The following is a 24942-nucleotide window of genomic DNA, read 5'->3' as shown; positions in this document are numbered from 1 at the left end:
TATATCCTGAGAGTCCTCAGGATATAGCATATAAACCATGTATGTACAATGTTACCTGAAAATCAATTCAGTTTAAAAAATATTTTGTACCCTCTAGTTGCCCTCTTGCATCCCCATATGCATGCGTCTATTTTCAACAGGTCCACCAGACTCCCGGAGCATCATCCTAATTCCCCAACTAGACCCTTGTCAGCTCCAACAAGATGAAAGATGCAATCATGAAACAAGAAAAACTCGCCAAACTGCATGCATAAGTGTGTAAAGGAACTGCTCGCAGAAAGAAGATTGCTCATAGAACAGTCACAACAGATGATAAGAAAAAACTTTAGTTCTCCTTAAAGAAGTTAGGGATAAACAATATCTCTGGTATTGAAAAGGTGAATATGTTTATAAACCAAGTAACAGTGACCCACTTTAACAACCCTAAGGTTTGGCCATCTCTGGCAGGGAAGGCTTTCACCATTACAGGCCATGCTGAGACAAAACAGCTGACAGAAATGGTACCCAGCATCTTAAACCAGCTTGGTACACACAGACTGACTAGGTAAGGGAGACTGCCTGAAGATCTGCCCAAACAACCTGTGGGAGGAAAAACACCACTTGCTACTGGAGAGGATAATAATGATGAAGTTTCAGATCTTGTGGAGAATTTTGATGAGGCTTCCAAGAATGAGCCAAACTGAATTGAGGCAACTTCTGAAGATGATAAAACTAGAAGAAGTTACCAGCAGCTGACATTTTATTATGACTGCTTTAAAAAAAAATTGTTTATGGATCTGATAAAATCTAGAACTCGAATATGTTTAAGTCCAAGCCCCGTGGACACTGCAGCTTTTTTCATTTTTGCTTATACACAATTCATTCTTTGCAGCTAGTGAAGTCGAAGGAGCCTGGGGATAAAGTTTGAAACAAAAGTTAAAAATATTATTTGCTGGAACATAGTCAGATTCAGACATTTCTCCTTTACACAATAGAAATGATTTTTAGAAAATAATAACACATACATTTGAAATTTCAAACAAAAGTGAACAGTATGAGATAAAATTATGTTCAGAATTATTTAGTATTTAAGTCAGATGTTACATTCCTATTGTAGTACTTATACTTCAAAAATATGGAAAGTAGACTCATGTAGGGGAGCTTGCTGTCTCACAAAATAATACCAAAATAGCATTTTAACTAGAAGACAGATCATTGTCAAGATTAAAGTAGCAAAATCACAGGAAATGGGAGTCAAATTCATGTCGGAGAGTTTAGTTTTGCCCTCCAATCCCACCTCACATGTTTTGGTAATAGTTTTCTATCTAGATGTAGCCATTTTATATCAGTATTTTATTTTTGCTCTTGTGACCTCAATGTTTTGGCTCCTTTGGTTTCTTCTTGGGAATTGCAGAAAGATGAAAGATGAATCCTCTTATTTGCTTGAAATTTATATAATCAATTGTTAAAGCTGTACTGCTCTTATTACAAATTCCTATAACTGAACTTTACCTTTTTCTTAAACTCTCTCTTTCCATAATATAGGCATCCTAATGGATTATGCACTGTTTAGCCTGGACTGTTTCTTTCAGAATCCACTTGAAGATATCACATCACTCTGTGCATTCTCATCTCCTACTTGAATTTTTTTGCTCTTTCTGCCAAACACACCTTTCTCATATTATTGAAGTCTATTGCCATCGGGCTTTTTCTTTCTCTATGTTCTTATCTTCTATACTAAAAGCTATTTTTAGTCTTTGTTTTACTATTCTACAGTTGGTGCCTAAAGGCCTTTAAGAATAAGAAAGAATCAGTTTTTCACCGATGATCTAAGAAAACCACAATCCTTGGTTTTACAGCATTTTTCCTTTAATCTTTTTTTCATTTGAAGTAAGCTATAAAAACTCACACTCTTCAAAATCAGATGGATTCAATAGGAAGGAACTATCCCTTCCTATTAGGTTTTGTTTTTAGATCATCCATTAATGGTATGAAATGCATTCCTATTGTACTTTCTGCCTCCATCTCTGTCCTCATAAATCTGGAGTGCTGCTAGATTAATTTTTCTATGAATTGGATATGATTTTCACATTCATGCTCAGAAACAAAGCAGCTTCTACACACTGAGAGAATAAAATTCACATCCTCTGGCTTGCCATTCAGGGCTCTACATTTACCTTACAGCGATCTTAACCAGATCTGCCCTTCCAGTGTTATTTTTCCCTTCTCTCTTTCAGGTTCCAGTTTCCTGCATTGCTTGCTCTTCTTTGTACACACGATGTACTCTTTAACGCTAGGGACTTAGATTACATTGCTGGCTTCTACATGTACTGTTTTGTTTCTTATCATATCTTAATGAATCATTTCCTCTTTATTCTTCAGGATTTATTTTAGAGATCCCTGTCTTCCTAAGCCAGGAATACTCACCTCTACTATTTGCAGACTCTGAAAATAAACAGTCCTCATTCTGAAAATTGGTGGCACTTCTTAAATTCTACCTTAAACTTAATCACTTGTGTTGATTAATTAAAAATTATTGAGACTCTAACCTGCGTTAAACATGGTTTTAGGCTCTAAAGATATAGCAGTGAACAAAGCAGATAACAATCTCTGCCCTCATAGAGTTTTATCTTACAGTGCTACAGCTTCCTAGGAGAGTTTTAAAACATTGATTTATAATTACACTGGTATGTGAAGACAGAAAAACAAGTGTCAGAATATTTTTGTACTCAATGTTTCACAAAAGCAAAAATAAATTAGTTCTTATTAAGAAATGCTGCAAAAACGACTAAAAATGTGATAGTTCTTGGTATCACTCTATTTTGATGCACTGAGAAATACAGCTGCACTTGGGACATTGATAAATAAGTGCTGCTTAGGAAAGATGAATTAGTGAAGCACAAGTTCTCATTTGTGAAGACAGGAACTACAGAAAACAGTATAAAAAGACTGCCAAACTCAACAGGAAGACTTTCCATGTCTGGTGCACATCCTGTTGTTTGTTTCAGGTTATTCTGTGAGGCTTGACTCAACTCCTCAGCTTCCCCTGATCAAGCAGTTGAGGTGGTCCCAGTAATGTTCTTACCATGACCCAAGTGGAGTCACCATGTTATCTTTATTGCCAAACCACTTCTCTTCTTGCCCCAGAACCAGTGAAAAAGTTACTGGATGCTGCTACTTTTCTCTTTTGTTGACAGCAAGCCCAACATATAAACATCTTTCTCAAGAATTTGTGTGAGGATTGAAATAAACTCTCCCTTCTGCTTTTCCCTTAAGAGTCCATCAGCATCATCTATTTATTCAGGTCTATTATGAAGTTATATTAATAATAAAAGTCAAGATTTCACTTGGCTCATGTGGGATCTTTTATTGTTTGAAAAGACTCATCTCTCTCTTTAATTTTCTGGGAGTCCCCAATGAATGTTTTATATATTTTCATTGACAGATTGACTGGGTGATCACATATTATGGAGTGGGCAGTCTTGTTGCGTCTACTAAATTGTAAGGTATTTTCTGGATCCTGTTTTTCTCTTTGGAGCCACTTTTGTTTCTTCTGAGTAACGAAATGCCCACCAGTCAGTGCTATTGATGACTGTTGCATCCCTGGATACCACCAAACACTCCAGGCAAGATGTCCCTGTCAGGCCAGCTGCTGTTTTCTACTGGGCACTAAGGACTTCTATCCAGCAACATTACAATTTTTGTCTTTTCCCATTGGGCACCAAAACACATAAACTGGAGTCTTCATGTGACCAAAACTACTCAGTGGTCTAGGGAGAAATAAGAGAAATATTGTCTCCTCTTTCAATGTTTTATTCTGTTGCAGGTAGGGACTGGTGAAGAGCAGGCTTTTTGCTCTGGTACATTTCCAGAATAATTTAGTTTTATTATTATGATCTTTTTACTTTTTCTGTTTTTCCATTTGTTTCCCTTCTTTCCTCCATTCCTTCCTTTATTCACTTTATTTTTTATCTCCCTCTCTCTCTCTCTCTGCAAATCATTCACCCTCTCTTTTCCTAAGCACTGAATACTAGTCTTCTGGGTGTAAATAGACAGAGCTGGTTAAGTCTTCTTTCTCTTATAAGTGATTTTGTAGACTTCTATCTCAAGTAAAAAGATTAAGAAGGTCAAACTCAATTCAACAGATAAGCTGTGAAATGTTCTATAGTATAATAAGCACTCAGAAAGTAGCTGTTGAATGAAAGAATAAAATCTGTTTTATTCCTTACACAAATCTCAGTTTAAATGTAGTCTGAAATCACTGTACAGGTTTATTTTGTTACATCTTTTATTTCCTCTAAAGTCCTTAGAAATAAGTGTTTGCTTTTATTTAACTTTGTACCTTCTAAGCTTCCTATTTTAATATTTTGTGTGTAATTGCCTAAACATGTTTTGAAGTAATGAATATTTCCTTTATAGTTGCACTAAAATACATAGGTATGGTGTGTATCATATAGTAAAATATAATTAATAACTGATATGTAGCCTAAAGAATCACATTTGGGTAGCCTTAGTATTCTTAGTATTGCTTGCATATTGTAATTTAAGTTTTACTAAATGATTATCTTTAATCTTAAGGGCTAAAAACCTGTCCTTTGTAGTCTTACAGCTTAAAATTTTCTGCCTGAATTAACTTCTAGGAGTAGACATTTTGTAAAATGTGTTTATATGATTTCTATCAAAATGAAGGACTTTTTAAAAAATAAATGAAACAAAGCAATTAAGTAGTGTCACAAAAGTCAATGTAACATAAAGCAATAATCAAAGAATATTATTAATGTTTCAAGAAAATATAAATTTGTCCAGGGTCTTATGCTAAATATTATTTGTGTTCTGTCTTTGGTATGATTAATTATGTATATGGTACAAATACATATTATAACATTTTTCTCCTCTTGTAGCAATAGGTCATTGCTTGGCATAATATTTCATCTAATAATAGGTGAATAGTTTTAGGATAGGCTGTAAGATCAGCAATAAGGATGACTTAAAGGAAGATGTTCACTTAGTGACAGAAGATGCTAAAAGTAATTTAAAAATGTAGAGGAAATGATACCCAGAAAAAGGCTTGTGTACCTGAAGCTGCAGTTATACTGGCAATTTAGGATGAAACAATTTGAGGTGAGACAGGAGTAACAATGTTAACATGATTGCTCATAGTTGTAATTTAAGTGGCATTATGATAGTACTAGACAACTGGAGTGCCTTGGTTAGTCTTGTGTATCTAAACAGGATAGTCATGCTAATGTTAAAATCAGAGGTTTTAAATGTAGAAACTAATTTTCTCTCAAGGCTTACACACTTACCAAGTAAGCATTAATAAAAAATTAGTGAATATATGATGTGTAAGTTCCCTAGTTCAGAAAATAGCACTGTCATGTGCTAGTTACTTAGGCCGGAAGAAAGTGCTTTTTTTAAATCTTAAATATCAATCTGTCAGTAAGGCCACTTTATATAATTCCTCAATATTTTATAAATCTTTCTACTTGTTTCATCAAAATCACTGTAGTCCAAGTTGCCATAGTTTTCATCTGAACTATAGAATAGTCATTAAACTTACTTTCCTCAATACCTTTTCTCCCTATTCCAATCAGGTTTTTTTTTTTTTTTTTTTTTTCTTCAGTGCAGTTAGTGAGCTTTTCAAAGGGAAAACCTTATAATATCAACTCCTTGCAACTAATCTGTCAATGATTTCCATTGCTCTTAGAATAAAGAGAAAATTATTTTAATGCTCCAACCAGGACCAACAGAATATGGTCACTGTTTCTTCAGTATTATCTAGCCAGTGATAACTCCCCAAATCTGTAATTACAGCTCAACTTGCCTCATAAACTCCAGACCCATATCCAGTTGCTTAAATGGTTAAAATGGATTCATTCTCCTCTGCACAGATTTTGGAGACTTTGATACATTGTGTCATGGTTCTTTGCAATTTTGTTCAGGTTGTTCCTTTTCAGCATTACATTGCTCATAATACTTCCTTGCTGTTTTTTTAACTGTCTCTAGGTTTGATATCTTGTAATGTTAAATTTATTCTCAGAAATTACTTCAGAATACTTTTCAAGAATATTATGGTGGAAAATTACTAATCTAATAATCTCCTTGCAGAGATAGTAGACTACAAAATATTATCAATGCTTATCTGGAGCTAGATTACAAGTAATTCTGATTTTCCTCTCATTGTATATCTATGTTTTCAAAATTCACTACAATAAACATGTTTTGTTTCTGTAATTATAATTTTAAAAAATGAGGGCTCACAGGCCAGGCGTGGTGGCTCATGCTTATAATCCTAGCAGTTTGGGAGGCCAAGGCAGGTGGATCACCTGAGGTCAGGAGTTCAAGACCAGCCTGGCCAACTTGGCGAAACCTCATCTCTACTAAAAATACATAAATTAGCTGGTCTTGTTGGCACGTGCCTGCAATCCCAGCTATTCAGGAGCCTGAGGCAAGAGAATCGCTTGAACCCCTGGGAGCGGAGGTTGCAGTGAGCTGAGATCGTGCCACTGTACTCCAGTCTGGGCAACAAGAGCAAAACTCTGTCATAAAAAAAAAGAGGACTCTTTTGAAAAGTCAAGATCTGAATTAAATACAGTATTGCTAGTAGAATGAACTGTTAATACAGTAACAACTGCAAAATCTTTACAAAATATGAAAAAAACATAAAAGCACTGGAAGACATCCTATATTAGATAGAAGTTGGAGATTATGCTCTTGAAAAACTGTAGCTATACAGGATAAAAGTTGTGAATTTGTAGCTATTTTTCTTGTAGTTTCTCCCAACCACTATGTCTATGGCAGCAGAAAACTAGTCTTATTAGCTGGAGATGACCAAGGCACAAACGAACAAAAATAAACTCAACTCAAGGCTGGAACAATAACTGGGACTTGCAGTGGGAAATACTGTGAGACTACACAATTATTCAGAACAAAGCTGAGTATAAATTGCCTGAATCCCTAATTGACAGCAAAACTATACGTGTACAGGAGAAAACCTAGAAACTTTCCAAAACCAGGCAAATATCAGAGAGGAAAGTCATCTTGAAAGACAGAACTACACTCGTCAATATTTGTGCTTAACTGTCATTTTGCAAGCTATGCTGTCAGCTGTTGCTAAATGCAGGGTACACAGAGTTAATGCTTTGAGTCCAGTCTTTGCAAGGGAATAGTCTAATAGAACCACAATAATAATAAACACAGAAAACAAAAAAGAAAATAATAACAATTTTAAAACCTCTCAGAAGAACAGAACAGATTGCAATATCTATAAAAATGTCCAATTTTCAATGAAAAATCACTAAACCTGCCAAGAAACAGCCAAGTGTGACCTACACACACACACACACACACAGGCACAACAAAAGAATGATCAGTAGAAATTGACTTTGAGTGGATTCAGAAACTGAATTTAGCAGATGAAGCATATCAAAATTTTCATTATAAATGTGCTGAACATTTAAAGGCAGGTATGTTCAAATAATTAAAGAAAATTTGGTCTCCTGGGTAAAAAGTTAGAGGAAATCAACAGAGAAATTGAAACTACTGAAAAAATGTATGTTATAGTTGAAAAGTACAATACCTAAAAGGAAACATTTATAGATAGGCTCAACGGTATATTTGGGGTGGAAAAAAATTGTAAACTTGAAATTAGATTATTGTAACTTACCTAACATGTGTAACAGATAGAGGAAAGCTTTTAAAAAAATAAACAGAGGCTCAAGACCTGTGGGACAATATCAATTAGTCCAATATATATAGTCTATTTCTCAAGAGAGGAGGAAGGAAAGATACAATAAAAAATGTGAAATTATGATGGTAAAAATTTCAACAAATTTGGTAGAAAAGTAAAGTTCAGATTCAAGAATTTTTAATAAAAAGTCAAGTAGGATGAACACAAAGAAAACCACACATACACATTTTAGTTAAACCACCAAAAGTCAAAATATTGAGAAAAATCCTGAAAGCAGTCAGAAAAGAATAATAAATTGTATGTATGGAAATAGCAGTACAATTAGTGATTGACTTATTATTAAACTAGAGTTCAGAAGATATTAGAATGACATATTCAAATGGTTGGAAAAATCTTCTATCTACCAAGAATACTTTATACAATGAATCTAGCATAGCTTCTGTAAAAATTCTGAAGAAAGGTCTTTAGGTTGAGTGAAGAAAAGGTACAGAAGTACTCATATCCAAAAGGAGAAATGAAGTATACAGGAAATGATGAATATATTGGTAAATAAAATATTACATTTTTCTTTTTTATCTTAAATTATTTAAAAGACATAGTGACTAAAAAAAATTATAATGCTAAATTATTGGATTTATGATACATATAGATGTAAGACATGTAGAAATAATAACACAAGGGATGGGGTATAACTGTAGATAGGCTGCTGCAGATTTCCAGTATTATATACAAAGTAATTAAACAGTAACACTAAGAAGATTATGATACATTAAAGATAGATATTGTAAGTCTTGTCAAACATTAAAATATAATGTAAGAAGATAAAACCAGGAAGCCAAGAGAGGAATTGAAATGGTGAAAATGAATTCAAAATAATGTAGATTAAGTTAAAAAGACAAAAGAGAGGAATAAAGATTAACAAATAAATAAGGCAAGCAGAAAACAAACTGAAAAATGGCAGACCTTAATACAACCATATCAATATCAATAATTATATTCAAATAAAATAGGCAAAACACTCTAATCATACAGATTTTCAAGTGGATGAAAAGCAAGAACAAGAAATTGCTACATGCATTCTGTAACAGATACAATTAGTCACAAAGACACTAATAGAGTGAACATAACAGGTGGAAAAAAATAATATAAGAATAGTAAGTCCAGGAAAGGTAGAGTGACTGTGTTAATGTAAGTAAAAGGACTTGAAGACAAGAAGGGTTACAGGAGACAAACAGGAATATTTCCTAATGATTCTAGGATTAATACATTAAGAAACCAGAAGGTATATATATATATATATATATATATATATTATATATTTATCTTCTGTAATAAGATATATATCTTTTGCAATAAGATACATACATGATATACATATGATATATATATCTTATTATAGAACTCCAAAGTACATGAAGCAAAAACTGACAGACACAATGGAGAAATAGAAAAATGGACAATGGTGATTTTAACACAGCTATTCCATCATACATATATATCTATATATGTTTTTTGTGTATATAGATATATATACATATATAGATATATACACATAGATATATATATATAGATATATATGTGTATAACCTTGAAGAATTTATATATTTTATGTATACACACACATATGTATACATATAAAAAATTTATAAGTTATATATGAATATATAATTTATATATTATATAAAATTTATATTAAGCATAATTTACATGTGTATATATTATATAAATTTATAATATATATAAAATTTATGTATTATATATGTATACACACACATATATGTGTGTATTATATGGATATAAAATCTTGAAGAATATATATATTCTTCCAGATTTTTCTAGGTAGACAATCTTGTTTTTTATAGTAAGGGGCAATTATCTTTCTTTCTAGTATGGGTCTCTTATTTATTTATTTATTTTTTTGCTTTATTGCACTGGGTAGGACAACTGATAAGGTTTTGTATAGAGCGGTGAAAGCAGAAATCCCTGTCTTTTTCACAATCACAGAGGAGAGAAACTTTTAGTCTTTTTTTCACTAAGTATAATTTTAGCAGTAGTTTTTTGTTTTTGTAGATGCCCTTTATCAACTTGACAATGTTTCCTTCTATTACTAGTTTGCTGAGAGTATTATCATGAAGGGTTGAAATTGCCAAAGATCTTATCTGCCAAAAGATAATAAAAAAGGTTTTCTTTTTACCTGATATGATGAATTGCAGTCAACTCTCATTATAGATCTGTATTTGTGATTTTATCTAATTGCTAAAATTTATTTGTAAGCTTCAAGTCAAAACTTGTGGCGCTTTTGCAGCATTTGCAGACATGCACAGAGGAGTGAAAAATTTGAGTCACCCAGTGTGCACGTTTCCAGCTGAGGTCGAACAAGGCTACATTCTGCTTTGTTTCAGCTGTCATACTATGACCAAGCATCCTTTTTATGGTGTATTGATTGGCACATTTTTTACATGTTTGTGCTTTTTATTAATTATTTCGCTGTTTAAAATGGCCCCCAAGCATACCACTGAAGTGTTATCTAGTGTTCCTTACAGAGAGAATACGTGTGTTCAAGCTTCGTTCAGGTATGAGTTAAGGTGCTCTTGGCTATGAGTTCAATGTTAATTAACAATATATATTAAATAAAGTGTTTTGAAACAGAAACACACATCCAGCAGGGTTATATATTGATCAGTTGTTGAAAATGCTGTGACCAGAATCTCAGAGGAACCTAATCTTGCATTTCATCTAGGAGTAATGATTCAGTATTCATTTTTTCAATGTTGATGTACACTTTATAGAACCTAACTACTAAGAATGAGCATCAACTGTATGCTAATTGCAGTTCGAATGTTGAAACATTCTTACATTCTTGAAATAAATCCCATTTGGTGATTTTGTGTTAACAACTCTTTTTACTTGTTGTTGTATTTAATGTGTTGGTACTTTATTTAAAGTTTTTGTGTGCATGTTCCCCAGGGATATCATTCTGTTTCTTCTTTGTAAATTTTTCTGTTTGGAATTCGGATAACATTGGCCTCATAAAATGAGTGAGGAGGCATTTCCCTCTCCTCTATACTCTGGATATATTTTTGTAAAATTGTCATTATCTCTTCCTTAAATATTTGACAAAGTCCATCAGTAAAACCATATAAGCCTCCAGTTTACTTTGTTGGAGAGATTTTAAGTATCAATTTGATTATTTAGTAGACTTAGAAATATTCAGTTTATCTATTTCTTTTTCATTGATTTTGAGAGTTGGGAGTCTTTCAAAGAATTTTATTATTTCATCTAAGTTTTTGAAATTATGGATGTAGAATTGCTCATAGTATTATTAACCATAGTGATAGTCCCTCTTTGATTTCTTATATTTGTAATTTCTGTATTTTCTCTTTTTTCTTGATTGGCTTCAGTTTTATTATTTGTTTTTCAAGGAATGAAATTTTAGTTTTATTTATTTCTTTTCTTTTTTTGTTCTCATTGACTTTTGCTTTTATTTTTCATTTATTATTTTTATTTTTTTCCTTCTACTTGCTTTGGATTTAATTTTCTCTGTTATTTCTACGTTTCTTAAAATGGAATCCTAGAAAATTGTTTCAAAGTATTTTCTGTAATGTAATGTAAACATTTAATATACACATTTTCTATATTTAATATATAAATTCTCACAAAGTCCTGCTTTAGTGGCATCACCCAAATTTTACTATGTTATGTTTTTACTTTCATTCAATTCAAAATATTGTTAACTTCTCTGTTGTGTTCTCTTTGTCCCCCATGGCCTATTAGAACTGTATTGTTTAATTTCCAAATATGCAGAGGGATTTTCTAGGTATCTTTTGGTTACTGGTTTCTAATTTTAATCTATTATTGTTATAGAGCATGTTTCCTAGGGAATTGTTAGAGAATTGTTCGTGGATATCTATCCTTTAATTTTGTTGAGGTTTGCTTTTTGGCTTAAAATATGGTCTTTCTGGAAGAATGTCCCATTTGCATTTGGAAAGACTATATATTAAGCTATTATTTAGTGGCATATTCTATAAATAGCAAATAAATCAAGCTGATTTATAATGTTCTTTAGGTCTACTAAGTACTTACTGAATTTCTGTCTATGCTTTAATTTTTTGTTGAAAGCTCACATCTTGTGTAGAACAATAGAGGCAGAGGTAAATCGACTTTATGCCTGGAAATTGGTAAATGGGCACATATTTTCTTTTGCTAGTCCTCTGGTGTGGAAGGCTGCGTCAACAAGTTAGGAATAAAATGGTGCTTGGGCTATTTTGCTGTTATGGTAAACTCCTGTGCACCACAGACTTAGAATTCCTCTAGCATTACCTTGTGTTTAAGGTGGGGCTGGTTTACTACAAGAATTCTCTCAATATTTGCTTTATCCTGAGCTCTAGGTCTTTCCTTTGAGCTTGTGCCTCAGCAGGGGTCTTTCTTCACCCGTTTTTCCCTTTCCAAACAGAAGCCGTTTGTCATTTGGTGCTGCTATAGCGGTGGTATAGGCTGGAAGACAAAGACATCCTCTGCTGTTCTGGTTCAGCCTCCTTCTTAAATAGACACTGTGTCCCTGGATTCTGGTGGGTGTCTGCTCTCCTCCCCCTGTAGGTTTTAGCATGGAATTTATTTTTCTCCTCTCTCAGGGGTAAAAGGCATTTTGTTTTCTTCCTTCAGCAGTTCCAGTGCCTTAGAGGGAATGTCTTCACCAGTGCTCTAAAAGGCAACAGGATTTTCTGCCCCATATCCAGTAGCATAAGACTTTTGTTTCAAAACGGAATAGGAGAGAAAAATCTCTCCTATCATGCCTTTCTTGCAGTACTGTTGCCTGTTTTTAACTTTTTATATAAATGGAATCATTCAGTATGTACTTTTTTGTGTCTGTTTTCTTTCACTCAACAGTGTGTTTGAAATGTTTTTATGTTGCTTTGTATACAGTTTTTTCAGATTTCTGCAAGCTTGAATGACAAATAAAAATTTTATATATTTAGGGCATACAATGTGATGTGTATATTTACATATATATGGAGGTATACTGGAATGATTACCACAATCAAGCTCATAAACATAACCAACACCTCCCAACACCTCTCATAGTCAATTTTGTGTGTGTATGTGAGAAAACATTTGTGATCTACTCTCTTAAAATATTTCACCAGTTGCGGTGGCTCCTGCCTGTTATCCCAGAGACCCATTAGGCCAAGGCAGAATAATTGCTTGAGGCCAACAGTTTAAGACCAGCCTCTGCCACACAGTGAGAATTCATCTCTAAATTTTTTTTAACAAATTAATTTGGTGTGGAATCACACACCTGTAGTCCCAGCTACTTGAGAGACTGAGGCAGAAAGGTTGCTCGAGCCTAGGGGTTTGAGGCTACAGTGAGCTATGATCACGCTATTGCATTCCAGCCTGGGTGACAGAGTGAGGCAATGTCTCAGTGAAATCAAGTATGCAACCCATTATTATTAACTATAGTCACCATGCTGTACATTAGATCTCCAGTACTTATTCATCTTATATCCAACGGTTGTACCCTTTGAAAATATCTCTCTTTCTTTTCCTCACCTCCAGAACCTGGCCACCGCTATTCTACCTATTCTGTTACCAGGAATTCAATGTTTCTTTTAGATTCCACATGTGAGTGAGATCGTATAGTATTTGTCTTTCTGTGTCTTGCTTATTTCACTTAGTATAATGTCCACATTGTTGCAAATGATAAGATTCTTTTCTTTCCAAAGGCTGAAAAAAATATTTCCTTCTGTTTCTTCTATACCATGGCTATTGTGAACAGTGCTGAAATAAACATGGAGTGCAGATATCTTTTTGATATAGTGATTTTATTCCATATAGATTTTATTTTCTTTATAACCAGAAGTGGGATTGCTGCACTGTATCTTAGTTCTATTTGTAATGTTTTGTGGAACTTCTAAACTCTTTTTCCATAACGGCTCTACCAACTTACATCCCTACCTACTGCAGGAGGTTGAATTCCCGACAGCTTGGACTGACACAGCTATTCCCCCTGCCACTTGCAGTTCTCTGAATAACCACAGAATGTACCAAAAAAATGTGACATCTTCAGATAAGGATAACAACCCTATCCTTATCTGTGCCTTTGTTTCTTAGAGAACAGGATGTTCTCCAGTGCTTACACTCAGTGAGCCCAGTGTTGCTCAGGGTACATAAACTTAAGGCAGAACATTTTCGAGGCTCCTTAGCAACATTGCAATGTGGGAAATGGGCAGATGAGCTTCATCTGCCATGGGCTGCTTTTCTGAGTCTTGGGGGACTGGCTTGCCATGGAGCCCAGGCTTCCGTTTATTCTTGCCGCCTGTCTATAAATAATACGTCTGCATTCACTGACTTGTGTGAGTGTCCTGTTTCACTGGACTCATGCAGGTGGTAGAGCTACTGGGACTCTTTCCCTTCTTTCAGCTGTCCCCATAGTGTTGGGGCTATTGTGGCACCTGGGTCTACTCTAAGTTCCTGGCAGAACGAAACATCTTCAAACCAACAGTGAACAAGAATTCTCTTTTCATCCTTGCCAATACTTAACGTCTTTTCACTTTTTGATAATATCCATACTAACAGGTGCGAGACGATACCTCATTTGGGTTTTGATTTGCATTTCCCTGATGATTAGTGATATTGAACATATTTTCATGTACCTGTTGGCCTTTTGTATGTCTCCCTTGGAAAACTGTCTGAACAGGTCATTTGCTCATTTTAAAATCAGGTTTTTCTTTTATTTCTATTGAGTTGTATGATGTTCTGTGTATAGTTTGTTCGTTATTATTGTTGAAGCGAATTCCGTTTATCAATATACTGCTATATTCTCATCCATTCTATTGCTGTTGGTTCTTTGGATGTTTCTAGTTTGTGTCTATTACGAATAGTACTTCTGCGTGAGTTTTTATATATGAGTTTTTTTTTCCTGTTGGGTCTATTGATATCTATAAGGCAAATTGCTGAGTCATAAGATGTATATAATCAGTTTTAGAAAGCCTTACCTAATGTTTTTACACTGATTATATATACAAATACGTATTTCCACTAGCAATGTAAGCAGGTTTCATTTCCACCAAATCCTTTCCAATACTTTTATTGTGTCTCCTTTGCATTTTGGCCATTCTGGAGAATATTGAATGTTTTAACTTTTATTTCTCTGATGACTAATGAAGTTGGTGAACTTCCACGTGTTGATTGGCTATGTGGACAGCCTCTTTTGTGAAGTGCTTGATCAAGTTATTTGTTCATATTTCTATTATGGGAATTTTGTTCATATTTCTATCACTGGTACAGAATATGAAGACCAGATTTGGACTACACGTATATGTCAACTGATTTAGGATTTTGCAGTGTAGTGAGGAGGATGCCCTTTAATAGATGTGGGTGGTGGTACTATAGATTTTGAACTTTTTAAGTAATAAGAGGAAGGACTGTGTCTGCTTTGTTCAGCCTGCTTTCTACAGTATTTACAATACTATGAATAAATGAGTAAATGGGTTAATAAATGACTCAAATCTCCTTTCGTGATTAACAATGTCTATACTTACTATCCACAGGTGTTACTGGAATTTTTGTTTTTCCATGTACAAGTTCTCCTCATTTACAATGGGGTTATGTCCCCAAAAAACCATTATAAGTTGACAATGTCATGTGTCAAAAATGCATTTAATATGTTTAACCTATAGCTTAACCTAGACTATCTTAAATGTGCTCAGGACACTTACATTAGCCTACAGTTGGACAAATTCATCAATCACAAAGCCTATTTGATAATTAAGTGTTGAATATATAATGTAATTTATTGAATACTGTACAGAGAATGGAAAACAGAATTGTTTTATGGGTACCCAAAGTACAGTTTCTGTTGAATGCATACTGCTTTTGCACTGTTATAAAGTTGAAAAATCCTAAACCGAACCATTGTAAGTTGAGTACCATCTGAACTGCTAAATTATTAACCTCCAAACTCTGTTGGTTTAATCATAGAGGCTAAATATATAGGTTTCATAATTTTCAGGATATTAATGGAAATGATGGTTGTCTTGCTGGAAATAAGTTATATTCTTAGTGAGTTTTTGCAAATGTTATATTCAGTCAGTACAACATTTTAAAAAGAAGAGATTGATTTGTAATTTCTAATCAATGTCTCATCATTTTCATTATCTTTGTTTATCACACTATACCCTATTAAAGATGTGATTTTTTGCCTTATTTGAAATAGAATTTAAAAGAATTCATGGTAGATATTCTGTGGAGTTTAAAAATAGTAAACATTGAATGCCAGTTTTACAAAATCTGAAATCTCTTTAAAACATTGTTATTAGGGGAAGGACTTATAAATTTATATAGACTGTGATGTGAATATTATATAACTGTAAAGGCAAATAGTTGATATGTAATAGGGGATATATTTTCTATGATGCTCTTCCTAAAACCAATTAAAAAACCATTCAGTTTTAAAATTAGAATGTGAAAGGTCATGGAAAAAGTGGTTGGATTTATCACTTATACATTATCTAAGTGGAACACATTTGTACCAACCTACTGAAACAATTTCATCTGATTTAGTCACTGTTAGCACAGCTTAAAATATAATTCACTGGGAATATGTCTGCAAACCCATGGACTGTGGACATTGTACTATGCACAATATAAAGCTATCAGTAAGAAAAGCCCTTCAGAAGCAAGGTAGCCTTTGCAAATTGTTTGGAATTAATTTGTTTTGAGTAAACGGAAATTAGTCTGTTAAATGAAGCTTATGAAAAAAAGGATTACAAAGGGGTAGGAGACCATCTCATCAGGATAGCTTAAAAACCACACATTTGTATGAGTCAGGAGAAGCACTGTCCTTTAAAGATGATCGTATTCTTTCCAATTGCCTGAGCTTTGTGCCTCCTGATGTAATCTGAAGATCTGGCAAAGTATAAACATATTTAGAATCTTATTCGTTAGAATACTGAACTCATCCATCAGCAGGATTGACAAGGTCTGAGACAAAGCATTTTGCCTGGCACACAACCTGTACTGAGATTTTCCTGTGGCTATAATGTAGCACACCTGACAGATGTGTAAGTCGTTTAACCCAGCAGGCGGTACTCATAAACACCACAGACTGGCACTTAACATGATAGGGATTATTTTTCTTTTGTCTGCCTGAAGTTATATGGCCTATAATCAATAAAGGATTGAGGCATAACTAGCTAAAACATAGGGTGTGATATCATTTATATGCAACATTTCTTTTGCTTATAAAGCTTTCAAAATGTCACAGAAGCTGAGATACTTTTTGACACAGGTGAAACATGCAAACCATGCTTCCTTTTTTATGATCCTAACTGGTTTAGAAAAGAAAAGCATCAAAGATGTTATTTGCTCATGGAGTAATGATAATATGTTACCTGTTGTATTCTTGATAGTTCCTTAAAGACATAATGGGTTTTATTAAATCCATGTTAATTCTTAAATTGAACTTGGTGAAGATGAAATGCAACTGCAAGGATAGTATTTTAAATTCTCAAGAACAATGCATCTGAACCAGAAAAAGAAAGGCAGGAAGGAATATACAGATGTAGTTTTTCAAATTATACTGTATGTCCTAAGGGAAGGCGATAGATGCTATTAATTTAAATGTCATGTTTGCATTAGAATGAAGCACCGCAATTTTAAATTTGGCTTTATTAAAGTTTCTTTTTTAGCTCAAGTTTATCATTTGGTAAATAGCAGTTGGAGCAACTGCTCATTGATAAAGTTTGTTTAGGTCCTTTGAGGAGAGGTAACAAGCGGGGGACAGAGGACGCACAGTGATTTCAAAATAGCATTTCATTGCATTTACAAATTATTACATAATCAAAATCTTTTTGCAGTCTGCAACTATGTAGGGAGTTTAGAAATAGAAAAATTAACAATACCTTAAGGGAACATATAAATACCACAATTGCACCATGGTGCTTCCCTGGCATAAATAATACTTATTTTAGAAGCTGTTTTTGTAAGCATGGATTTCTGAAGGAAAGATTCCAGTTTTGTTTTACATAGGTTGTGGCTTTTAAAAGTTTGCTTTAGGGTTCAGTGATTTGCTCGGTGCAGCTGTATATGCAGATGCAGAAATTGTTTCATCTTGGAAAATAACTATAGGTTAGCACTTTTGTGCCAAAATAAGTCTGTGGAAGTTAATGAAAAGATTATTTCAGGCTATGCCTAAACACAAAGAATAGTTAGGTATTCTGAAAAACAAATACATATCAGAAAGGCTGAAATACTCAAACAATTTTCTTTTCCAATGTTTTGTTTATGTCTGCTGCTAGTTACAGTATGCTAACTGCTTTCCTTTCACTGACATTCTAACTCCTATATTTCCAGGCTAATGATCTTTAATTTTTGGTCAATTGATGGTATTTTTTGAAAGATTTTCCGTAGCTAATTTCTGAATTAGACATTTTGCTATGTTAGCTACTTTGGAAAGGAACTTCTTAAGTCCAATGTGATCTCTATGAGTATATCTGTGGCTTTATTTTCATTTTAAACAGAATTAAATAGAGAGTGGTCATAGCCTAGAAATGATTTAAATAGTACTTACAATGTAGATGCTGAGTGTGTGCTAGTCCCCTCAACTGGGAAGATTTTCCCTTCAGGTTTAAGCTCAATTTCCATTTCTTTGGGAAATACTTACCTGGCCTTGCTGAGTAGGTCAAGTTCACCTGTGATGTGCTTTCAAAGTACCATGTAACACTGCTTTTTAGTGACTGTTGCCATTGCAGCTTCACATTTATTTTTTGCTATTTGATTAATATTAGTATCTGTCTATCCTACTACACACCAAGCCCTAGGATTATAAGAATTGTATGTTTTTCTCATTCTTATATCCTTGGTGTCCAGCACGTGATGGTGATCCAATAAATGCTTGAAGAATGAATGCACATTATATAACACTACTCTATAATATTGATACAGTTTCAATATGTTTTAAGTATAATTTTGAAACAGTCTTAAAACAGACACTACTGTTCTGACTTTTTGCTTTGTATTATGTCGTCTTGGCAGATCAATCAACAAAGGCCTACGTTGGAACGATTTGAGAGATATATCCAGAAGTTGGATATAGGTTGGAGGACCTGGCTTAGATGTGTGGCCATCACAGTGTTATTGATTTCTCACCCTCACACCATTAACCTCATTCCTTACTCACGGTCAGGCTTCTGCTTCGGACCAAAGAGGAGTAAAAATTATTTCCCATCAATGGATACCTGAGAAACAGAAAACACCTCAAAGGGGAAAATGCTGAGAAAAGATTTAGAGATGATTCAAATTACCTTGAAGACAGGAGAAGCAAATGGAGTGAGAACGTTAAGCCTCACTAGGCATTTATTGTCTTTTAACCTAGAGATTAAAAAAAAAGAACAAAGAAGAGAAACTCTCAATTCCTGACCTGTCTCTTTATGTTCAGGCATGAAATAAGAAAATTAAACTATTTGTGAATTTAAAAAATACATCTAGAAAAATAAAACAAACGTTTCTGAACTTTGATAGCTGAGTCTTAAAAGTTTTGGAAGGAGTCTTTACTCTTCTGGTATTACAGCAGATAACCAGTATGTTCCCCATTTTCAACTATCTTCTTCCATGATATCAATGTGAAAATCATAAGCAAGCACTATATACATATAAATACTTTCAATCTGTTTTGTCATTTTATCTGGGAGGCAGTAGAGTGTAGACATTAAGAACAGTGTGGTGTAGAGATTAAGAACTGGATTAAAAGATGAAATGTATATGCCATGTTTAATAGTACAGTGCCTGATAATATGGTTGATGTTCTGTAAAATGCTGGTCACTTTTCTCATTATGATTGTTGCCATAGTAGAATGGAATATCCCACTCTCCAGTTTACTCAAGCACTGTTCTCAATGCTGGGGTTTCCCAATTATGACACTTCTACCCTTCTGTATATTAAAGATCTCCAGATTAATTTTGGGAAACTTAAAATATTCAGGACCTTCAAAAAAAAAAGTGCTCATGAACACCCAGGAAATCTGCATGGAGCTCAGACAATTCTCATGAAGGGACCTGATGACCAGAAGCCCATATCCCTCTGTGAGGAGAGGTACAGCCTGCATGTCTTCTCTGTGTGAGTAAGCATTACTCTGAGTAATGTTTCTTGGTGTTGGCTTAGCTTTCATGCAGCTCCCAGAGTGTTTGTGCATCTGCACATGCTGACCCCCCTTCTCTCCACCTACTCATCTCAGATTCAGCTCCTTTTCTCCCACCTTTGATGTCCAATAAGGCGATATCTTATTCACCAACTTCCCCATCCCTCCCACATCACTACAGGTGACTCACCTTAATTTTTCAAGGGGGTGTGGGTGGAATGATCTAATTCTTCTTCCAGTGTCTTTCCTTATTTATTACTTTGCCTGTGAAAACCTTCTTCTATTTAAAAAAAAAATACTCTTAAATGTCTGTTCTGCAAGTAAAAAATAAGATAAAACAAACACTGATTGTATCTTGATCTTTTTTGTTTTGTCTTTGCACTATAAAATTCTATTTCTCTCTAACACAATAGTGAAACTCTTTACCTATGGGGGTGGGAGGGGATTCACATATAAGGAATTCAGAAAAAGAAAACAGCATGGATTAATATTCCAATTTACTATTTTGCTACATTATTATCAGATTCCAACTTAACACTATCAAATAAACACTATCACCCTTATTTATTAACACAAAGCTAACACAGTGGCAATGCAAATATCTTGTTCACAGCAACAGCCCAAATAAAGACCAGGAACTCTGACTTCAAAGCTCACAGCGTAGTGCTTCTTCAAAAAGACTATGTTCCCTCTTGTCTCAGGAACTTTGCATGCCCTGCTTTCTTTGTCCAATGCCTGGCTAAATTGCACCATCATGGTTTCCAAAATGGGAGGCATGTTGTGTATCACAGGGTTTGCACAGGATGATCCATCAATAAGTAGGAAGAAAATATACAATTCTTATTTATGTATTTCTATCTATGAAGTAAGAATTATTAGAATGTTACAAACATTTACTTTGACTTACTACAGATGCCCTTGAGGGATTTTGAAAAAGAAAGCAAGTTCCACAATGAGAAAAGGGCAAGGCAGAAGCCTCATTCTTGTTAACACCGTGCACAGCAATGTTTGTAGTTTATGCAGGCCCAGTTACGTGGATTTATGGGTTATACTCTTATTCTAAATAAATCGATCTCCACAAAATGGGGAAAGGTAATGAAAGGTTTTCTGAATAGAAACTGTAAACTGAAGATAATTTAATACTATTATTGCAAGCACAAGCAAGTGACCAAAAAGAACAAAGCTGACATATCAACTATGGTATGAGCTTTGTTTTCTAGTCACACAAAACAAAGACAATTAGACAATATATTAGCCAAGAAACTAGAAGTTCTCAAGAAGATTAGAAGAAGATTTTACATATAATGTTTCTTTAAGTTACAATTTGTCTTTTCACCTTTTGTGTTTTAAGATGTGGGAAAATGGTGTCAGTTAGTGTGGAAAAATAAGGCAGGTGTGAGTATCTGTATTCACTTCCAACCAATTGATAATTTGGTTTACGAATGCCATTCCTATATTATTACCTGCAGAATGATTACATGTGTATTTGTGACTTTTTTGGTCCTGATTATACATATAGTATTCTTAACAATAAGCCTCACTATTTGTGTGTAATTTGTGCTTTATTATCCATTAACTGTTGATGGTGATGCATGTATGTAATTCATAAATGCATACTTTTAATGGATGGAGCATATGGAGTTCATGATAAAAAGTTACTAATCCTTACTAATCATTTAGGATTCAGCTTGGACATTATAGGCATACCTTTGAGATATTGTGTGTTCCATTCCAGACCACCAAAATATAAAGCAAGAGAAATGGATGGGGGAATAGCCCTTTGGTGGGACAGTCAGAACACACACACCATTTATCAATTAATTCACGATCTTTTATGGGTGTGGTTTCTGGCACTCCAATACAATTACAATGTTAATATCAAAGATCCACAGATTACAGATTACCATAATGGATATAATGACAACAGTTTTTTTGAAATGTTGCAAAAATTACTAAAATATGACAGACAGGAAGTGAGCACATGCTGTTGGAAAAATGGTGTCAATAGAATTGCTTGAAGCAGGTTACCACAAACCTTGAATTTGTAAACAGTGTGAAAGGCAATAAAGTGAAGTGCAGTAAAACAAAGTATGCCTGTATGTTTTTATTGTAACACTTCTGCAGAATCTACAAGAATTGACTCTTTCCCAGCTACCTCTTAACCAAGTCTGTGATGGCAGGGACAGTGTCTTATTCATATTTGAATTCCCATGACAGAGCCATGTATCTGACAAAGAGAAGTCATGTGAGGAGACTGAAAAGACATATTCACCAAAAACTACCAGAGACTTAGCTGATACCACAAAATTGAACTCGGGCAAACCTAGGCATAGCTCTCTTCTTTCAAGTTGTTCTTTAAAGTCCAGGCAGGTACTTTCCTCTGCTCCCTATGGTGTCCCTGCATGCCTGCCTCTTTTTTCGGTTGGGCTTCCCAGTGGACTCAATATTCAGCATTCTGAGTACTTTCTCCAGTCACTTCTGCCTGTGGCTTCTGTAAGATAGCAAAAATTAGCAAGAATTTTTTGTGACTCATACTCAGCAATGGGTCTAGCTCCAGCTGTCATTGCCTTATTCTACTTTAGTCCTTCCTCTTCTTAAGCAGGTCACAACATGGATAACTGATTGATGAGAGAGATGTCGAGGTATCTAGTAAGGGTTAGAGGGAGCAAGTGGACTCTCAAATTTTCTCTAAGCAGCACTCATTACCTTCAGCTATAATGATTACATATGGAATGACAGTAACAGTCACAAGCAGCCACGTGTGCTGGAGGTAAGTGGTTACGTTATGACACTAGAGAGAATAAGGCTAATGGCAAACTCTACGAGGAAACTGTTATAGGAATCCAGGTTGTGCTAAAGGGGTCCCAAAACAAAGTAGAGTCAGTGGAATTGCAGGGATGTAGATGAATTTGAGAAATATGAAGGAGGTAGAAAGTAAGGATTTGAGTCCTGCATGATCTCATGTTTCTTGCTTGGACAGTTGCATGCTTGGAGATGCCATTCATTAAGAAAGGGATCATTTAATAGTATTCATGTGTATACATAGCACATTTTCTTTATCCATATACACGGTAGACAAAATACAGTCATCCTTTGGTATCCATGGGGGATTGATTCCAGGAACCCCTGTGGACACCAGAATCCACAGATGCTCAAGTTTCTTATATAAATCGACTGAGTATTTGCATATAACCTATGCAAAGCCTCCCATATATTTTAAGTCATCTTTAGATTATTTATAATGCAAAACACAATCTAAAAGCCATGTAAATTGTTGTTATCCTGTATTGTTGAGGGAATGACGACAAGGAAAGAAGATTGAACATGTTCAGTACAGATGTAATTTTATATATATATATATATATCTTTGGAAATATTATATATATCTTTGGAAATATATGTATATCTTTGGAAATATATATATATATTTCCAAATATTTTTGGTCTGTGGATTGCTAAATGCATGAATGGGGAACTCACAGATAGGGAGGGCTGACTGTACTGCATAATTGCATGTGCAATGGTGCTTACTAGGGTCTAGAGGCAATAGGGGGATTGAGGGGATGGGATTGAGGAGATGTTGCTCAAAGGATACAAAATTTCAGTAGACAGGAGGAATAAGTTCTAGAGATCTATTGTACAACATGGTGACTATAGGTAATAGAAAATATCTTATATATTTGAAAAATGATGAGGGTAGATTTTAAGCATTTTCACTACAAAAAATAAGTATGTGATATAATTATAGTTTGATTTAGCCATTCCACAAAGTATACATATATCACATCATGTTGCACATTATAAATTTATGGAATTTTATTTATTAATTTAAGGAATAAAAAAATCACTGATGAAAAAACACAGTCCCTTTATTGGTTCCATTCTGAATCTGGTCTCCACATTCAATCGGGCAATGAAATTTGACAAATAGACTTTTTATATTTTCGTGGGGAGGCCTAGATCACATTCTTTATGACAACACTCTAAAACATTCACTGCACTCCTCAAGCCTGTGTTGGAAAACTCGCCATCCTGCTCTCCCTACCTGTAGGATCATCCCAGAGACAAACTGCTCCCCTACTGCTCAAAGAAATTAGAAGTAATCAGGCAGAGTCTGCCACCCCTTCTTCCCTTTCTGTCATCCCCACTTCCAATCATTCCCCATTCTGTCTGTTTCTTGATTATCTTTGGAGTCTCTCCACTTTTCTTCTATTTCCCCACTATTGCTACCCAGTTGGATTTTTAGAGGCTTTTACCTTGATTTTTGCAGCAGCCTGGTCATGGTTCTCTAGTTTCCTCTCATTGTTCTCTCCATTCTATCCTCCACTTTGAAACCAGAGTGATATTTCAAAATTGCAAATCTAATTCTGTCACTCCTTTGCTTCAAACCTTGCAATGGCATCTTAGCCTGACTTCACAACATGGCTCACTTAGAATTCTCTAACATTGTCTCTTACCACATCTCCCTGTTCTCTCCACACGGATTCAATTCTTAAAATGTACCACATTTTTTTTTTTTTTTTTTTTTTTTTTTTTTTTTTTTTTGAGACGGAGTCTCACTCTGTCGCCCAGGCTGGAGTGCAGTGGCCCAATCTCAGCTCACTGCAAACTCCGCCTCCCGGGTTTATGCCATTCTCCTGCCTCAACCTCCCGAGTAGCTGGGACTATAGGCGCCCGCCACCTCGCCCAGCTAGTTTTTTGTATTTTTTAGTAGAGACGGGGTTTCACCATGTTAGCCAGGATGGTCTTGATCTCCCGACCTCGTGATCTGCCCGTCTCGGCCTCCCAAAGTACTGGGATTACAGGCTTGAGCCACCGTGCCCAGCCGTATTAGTGATATTTCTAATGTTGAATCTTAAAGTTTTTATTTAAATGTCACTTCCTCCTGGAAGTTTTTCTGATTCTCACTCCTTCCCTGAAGGGAAATATGAATTAGGTTCCCCTCTTACGAACCCACACTGAATCTTATATTTTTCCTATCACAGCACATCATGAAGCTTAGTAATTTTCTGGGTTTCTTTCATAAGAATCCCACAGGGCACTATATAAAGGCAAGACCTGTTTCTGTCTTGTAACTGTCTCTTAGTACCCAATAAAGTTGCTATTATATAGTAAATGTTCTTTAAATACTTCTAA

General features: G+C 34.7%; 1 pseudogene; it reads left to right on the top strand.

The window, feature by feature from the left end:
• The first annotated feature begins 203 nt into the window (after window positions 1–203).
• LOC105511699 lies at window positions 204–683 on the top strand (annotated as a pseudogene).
• The last annotated feature ends 24259 nt before the right edge of the window (window positions 684–24942 follow it).

Source organism: Colobus angolensis, unplaced genomic scaffold (assembly GCF_000951035.1).
Source record: "Colobus angolensis palliatus isolate OR3802 unplaced genomic scaffold, Cang.pa_1.0 Scaffold202, whole genome shotgun sequence".
Classification (NCBI taxonomy): domain Eukaryota; kingdom Metazoa; phylum Chordata; class Mammalia; order Primates; family Cercopithecidae; genus Colobus; species Colobus angolensis.
The sequence above is the reverse complement of the archived record's forward strand: the minus strand, read 5'-3'. Positions and strand labels throughout refer to the sequence as shown.